This window comes from Danio rerio, chromosome 9, assembly GCF_052040795.2.
Source record: "Danio rerio strain M-AB ecotype USA chromosome 9, GRCz13ab, whole genome shotgun sequence".
Lineage (NCBI taxonomy): Eukaryota > Metazoa > Chordata > Actinopteri > Cypriniformes > Danionidae > Danio > Danio rerio.
Window position 1 is genome coordinate 10110662 of NC_141029.1, and position 6129 is coordinate 10116790.

The window sequence follows — 6129 nt, forward strand, 5'->3', positions numbered from 1 at the left end:
CTTAGAGAAAGAGTAAACATTTTAAAAGAACTTAATTCTGAGAAAACAATTATAAATGCATTATCTTAAAATTGCAATACAAGCTCAGAATTTCAAGAAATAAGGTCTGAACTGTGAGCTGTAAAACATTATGCATGAACAATATTATATGAGAAACATAATGCAAACAACTGTCCTCTCTATGTCTCAAATATGCCATAAAAATTCTTTACAACTAATACACATTCACCTAAGTGTAGTTTATGTTTGGTATCTCCACAGTAAAGGTTAGATTTTATACTAATGAATAAAGATTGCTCTGACCTTACTAAGAGTCATTATGCACACCAAAATTATCTTTATGGCTGAGTTTGTTTTCGAGATGTGACTTGTATGGACAAAGAAATCAGCAGTGACTGAACAGCATGACGACAACACTCACCTTGGTAGGTAATAAAAGGTCCATAGTGTGATGGCAAGAACCACAGAATAACCGTAAGAACACAGTTCCTCATTCCATCCACCCACTCATGTCATGGCACAGCTCTTACTCACCTCCTGTGGCAGGCCGTCCTGCCCAAAATGACAGGTTATATATGCTCATACGCTGCTGTGTGGATGTGCCTCATATTCCAGACATGTTCAAAGCCTGTTATCCTTAAATAAATTCTGTCATGTGCACTCCACAACAGTAGATTCTCTGTAGAGTAAGGCAGGACATTGTGCAACGGTAAAACTTTGCTCACAGCTCTCAACTTACAACCATTTAAATGTGAATGCTTCAATTTCATCCTGCCGTCTTTCAAGCGTCTCAGGTTGCAAGTAATTGCAGCTTGACAGATGCATGCACACATGCTAAATGCTAACTTCTAGCTCATCCCTAACCATTGTTTTATTAAATTTGCACAGATATATTTCTTTACATTTTCAGCTTTTAAATGACAAGAGTATACAACATGCAGTTTTCACAAGAATGGCTTAGGGTTAGGATTTTTTTAATTAAAGAGTGAAGCATTAGTTCATCCTTCCACAGAATCAAAAATGTCTCATGATGAGAAGACTAAAGCTCAGACGCCCACACCGCTGTCTGCTTCTGCATTCCTGTGGTCGGGTAGATCCACACATACAGAATATGGAGAGCTCATTATGTATTCAGTCAGCATTTTAATATTCATGAGAGGTTAACTTTTAATCAAACCTTTCTTTAAACTTTAAAGCAGCATTATGTGAGTTTTTAGACTTTAAGGCAATGTCTCTGAATTTTCAACAGTTCAATAATTTTAGATGGATGAAATCTGCCTCTGTGGGTACCAGATACACCTTCTGTCCCCTTGAACAACACATGCAACTTTGGGTGAGTGACCTGGCACACACAGCCCTGCCCAGATCCTGTCAGCGTAACTATGGAGAAGTGTCTTGCTACCAGTGCTGGGCAAGTTCCTTTAAAATAGTAATTAGTTATAGTTACTAGTTCTCACAAATAGTAACTAAGTTTATAACTGAGTTACATAGTTTTAAAAGTAACTAATTACCCAAAAAGTTACTAATCCAACCGACCCTAAATCCAACTATCATAGTAAACAACGTCTACACCTACCCCAATCTAAACCCAAACATCAAATTTATTAATGTCTACACCCACCACAACCCTAAACCCATGTCCTTGTATCAGTGGCGGATTTAGGCATGAGGAATATGGGCTATCGTCTAGAGTTGCATCTTGCTAGGGGCATCATGGACACTCAAACCCAACCGAATACCCCCACCCCCCGATCGTCGTTTGCCTAGACCTCCAGTTAAACTTGCTTTGGTACTGCCTTGGATGTCCACCACAGGCTACAGTGAGACAGTGTCCTGTCCTGATGTGAAATAAGAAAAGAAATTTTAGAGGGCTGCATGATTTTGACCTTCGGAAACCAATTGAATCATTGTAAGATGGGTGTGGCTACCAAAATTGAGGAAGACTGACAAATGTACAAAAGTGAGACACTGAAAGCCCGTCCTAAAAGGAATTTCATGTGGCCAGAAGTGAAGAGTTTCGAGGGAACAGGGAAGTCATGGTGTTTGATAAAAGATAATGGAGGCAAAAAAAAAGTCACATAATGGAGTGCGCAGATACATCATTTATAACAAGAATTACTATATACATCTAAAAATAAGAAGAGTAAATTTAGATTTCATGCTGACTTTAAATGTACGAATGTTTCACCAGTCATTCATTCATTCATTCATTTTCTTGTCGGCTTAATCCCGCATGTCTTTGGACTGTGGGGGAAACCGGAGCACCCAGAGGAAACCCACGCGAAGGCAGGGAGAACATGCAAACTCCACACAGAAACGCCAACTAAGCTGAGGTCGAACCAGCGGCCCAGCAACCTTCTTGCTGTGAGGCGACAGCACTACCTACTGTGCCACTGCCTCGCCGTTTCACCAGTCATTATTACATATTTGAGTCTTTTTGGAGTCTGACCTACAGTTAACAAAAAATAAACACAACACTTTTGTTTTTGCTCCCATTTTCCATGAGCTGAACTCAAAGATTTCAAACCTATAAAGTATTCTCTGAGAATCAAAATGCATTTTTCATTTATACAGCTATTTAATTCATATATGATTCACTTACAGTATGATTCAATATATATTCAGTAATGTAATGACGTTCTGTAAGCTTCCTCAATGTGATTCTCTGACAACAGAAATAAAAAGTGTTAGCCGAATTTAAACAAATTCCAAAGCTTAAAAACTTCTGGTAGATCTAAAGATTCCACATCTTGATATAATATATGACACTGTAAAAAATGCAGGGTTCCAAACAATTCATTCATGTTGTCCCAACACAACTCGATTAAGTAAACTTAGTGAAGTTTATAATCTAATTTCGAGAGGAGTAAGCGCTTATGATTGATAGCAGCTGGTCCTCATTAGCTAACACTGATTCACCAATTAGACGATTCCTTAATCACTATAAATAACCAGAGTATCTTACCTTAGCTATCTTCATCTTGAAGAATCCCCCCTTCCACCCCTACTCCTCCCATTTCCTTGTCAAGGCAGCACGGAGGCGTAATGGTTAGCATCATTGCCTCACCGCAAGAAAGTCACTGGCTCAGATGCTAACTGGCCAAGTCGGCATTTCTGTGTGGAGTTTGCATGTTCTCCCCATGTTTGCGTTGGTTTTCCCTGGACCTCCAGGTTTCCTCCCACAGACCAAAAACATGCAACATAAGTAAATTGACAAAACTAAATTGACAGTACAGACAATCCATAGCATTCATAATCTATTTCCACCATTATCAAGCAGGGGAAGTTCTCAAAACCTACCTGAACTCGGACTGCCCTCTCGCCCTGCAATGGGAGGCTTGAGGATCTCATGAGCTCAGGGCTCTCTCTCAGGACAGCATGCCAAACACGCTTTATAATTAATCATCAGCTAAGGGCGAACTCTTGAAACACTTTTAACAAATTTATATGGATTGAACATGAAAAATTAAGCTGTCCCAATGAAATCTCAAGAATTGTGTTGATTCAGCTTATTTTAATTAAGTAGTTTTTTTTAAGTGTAGATGGTTTGGGAATCTTATAAAGGTTTGAAAATACAAATGATTTCTTCTGTCATTTTTTATTAAAACATTTAAAGGAGTTTCATTGTGATTGTTAATGGTTTGTTCCCCAGCTACCAATTCAAAGAGGGGAGATAAAAGCTCTGAAAAGAAGTATTTAACCAACTTTACCGCATTCAGCAAATGTGCAAGCTATGGTGAAAACAACATCTCAGCGCTCAGGACATTACATATTGAGGATCACTGAAGTGAGGAGAGACACTTTTAGAGTGCTGTCAGCAGGGCATCAGGAGGCTTTGAGATCTTAAAAAGTGGCCAAACAAACTGCATAACGAATAACACATCTGTCCTTCAAAACCCATCAAGGATCAGACAATCCTCACAGCATTGAAAGCAGAATAAAGTGAAAAAAAGAGTGGCATCAATTTGTGTTAGCAAGTCTTTATCCTCCAGAGAAAGAGTGTGCTGTATAGAGTGGAACTTTGAATTTGGAAGGTGAAAAGAAAGTCCTTCTGTATTCAGCGGCGGTGATGAGATGGCGTTCAAATGCAAATGCAGGAACTTGGTCGTGTATATTCACCGGCCAAATCCTGAAACTCTTCCTGACCGTCTGAACTGACAAGTGTCTGGCTAATGGGTTCTGAGGGGCATCAGCCTGGCCAACTAAAACACATCTCAATTTTAATGATACCGCGAATGCAGCTTTCTTTCTTTTTTGTTTTTACTTTAACAAAGTTTACATGAGCAACAGGTAATCACACTGAATGAAAACAGCCTTCAAAGTTTACAAAATGTTAGCAACGGGACCACGTGATCATCACTACCATAATGGAAATAAATTGATTAAGAGAATGGAGGGTGATAAGTCTAAAGATCCAGAGTTTTTCAGAATGCGAAGGGCCAATGTTTACTAGTTTGTTCCCTTGTTTTATTTTAACAGTGTTTACATTTGGTTGCCTGATTTTAGTTTAAGGAATAAACTTAACAGTCTGTTTTGGTTCTGATCAAACAAATTCACTTAGTTAAATGTTTTCAAACCTTGTTCACAGTATAAACAGTTAAAATTGTTCCCACATAACCCTGTGGCAATAAGACCTTTCCCTGGCTTTTCAGCCCTGATCTCACAAGGAAAAGTAGATATTTTACATTTTGTCAGCTTAATGGCTAATTCATACAAATTCATGGAAAAATGTCAGATTTTTAAAAGGAGGTATGTCACCAAACCAGGGCCGGAGTGGGACTCCTTTTCACCCCTGGAGTTTCTAGCCTTAGATCTTCCCACATCAGTTCACGACTGACTATAGTAAAATGACATCATTTAGACTTCAGTTTCTAGTGACACTATCACGTCTTTTTCAAGGAAAAACTGCTTTAGTACTTTTTTCATAAATATGAGAACATTGAAGGGTAGCTAAATCTCCAATACTATTCTTTAAACCATCTTTCCTTTTCTGAATATTCTGTGCAAAATTCTATTCAGTCCTTTGTAAAAGTGGTCACACAAAGAAATAAAAATAAAATTTGTACACCTACATAAGTAACTCAAACAGTATTATATTTCACGAAAAATGAAAAAAAAAATTCAGGTGAGGTTAGAACTCTGGTTGGCAGTGTTGTAACACAAAATGCAGACCACTGTGTTACGCTGATGTGGTTGGAATAAAAAATAAGTAATGCGCTGTTACCCGCAAGACTCTTACCCACTGTAACGTTACTTTCTATCGATGGTTAAATCTTTTCCTCCCCTTTTTAGATTTCTGATCAAATTATGTCAGATTTTTTAATGTAGTGAATCTTCTGGTTTTCATTGAGTATGTATGTAATATTGTATTATTCATTAATATTAATTATTCAAATGTTTATTTTCACTAAGATGCCGCTGTTTGGGCTTGAATGATAGTTACACCATCATTAACCTGCAGGCTGCATTTTGCTCACGGGGCTGCGAGAAAATAAAAAAATAAAAAAGTGGAGCTGAGGCAAAATAATTAATAAAAAGAGTGATTCTATGGTCAAATAAATAAATAAATGAAAAAAAGTGCGAATGCTGAGAGTGCAAGCAGCTAGGGACAGCGGCCCTCGTGGCCAAAAAACGGAACGGCCCATCGGGAATTCTCCCGGTCCTCCTGATTATCCAATCCGGACCTGCACCAAACCCCACCCTTAAACTCAACCTTCATTGGGAGATGAACAAGTCGTACTAAAATGTACGAATGAGACCATACAAATTCATAGGAAATTAAAAAGTTAGGAATAGGCATAAGATAGCATTGGAATTTCCATGACCTATAGGATAACCGTAGTGTGGAACCAAAATTGAGTGAATCTGCAAATGATTCTAAAATGAATGCATATTTTTGTGCAAAATTTAGAGGAAACTGCACATTTTTATTAACACACATTTCTTGCTAATTTTAAAAACACTATAAAACATAATCATCAATCATGTCTGCTTTTAATCTGTATTTTATGATAGTTTTTTTCATTTATATATGCTTTTGATCTGCATTATGAGATCTTGATCTGTTCATTAACAACTTTTGATGTTGAAAAGTTTGAAAAAGTGACATTATTGACATTTTCACTTGTT

At 37.7% G+C, this 6129-nt stretch overlaps 2 protein-coding genes across 3 annotated transcripts in view; both read right to left on the reverse strand.

The window, feature by feature from the left end:
• The window catches only part of gpr156 (G protein-coupled receptor 156), a 34973-nt gene extending 34183 nt beyond the window's left edge, over positions 1–790 (reverse strand). Inside the window, exon 1 of one of the 2 annotated variants that reach the window (XM_087267492.1) lies at positions 535–790. The gene's annotated coding sequence lies outside the window, so the exon portion shown is untranslated. Of the gene's footprint in view, positions 1–421 lie in introns of both variants that reach the window. The other variant, XM_087267494.1, reaches the window with a different exon arrangement.
• The window catches only part of LOC147842272 (uncharacterized), a 543494-nt gene that overhangs the window by 361957 nt on the left and 175408 nt on the right, over positions 1–6129 (reverse strand). The gene's annotated exons all lie outside the window — the stretch shown is intronic.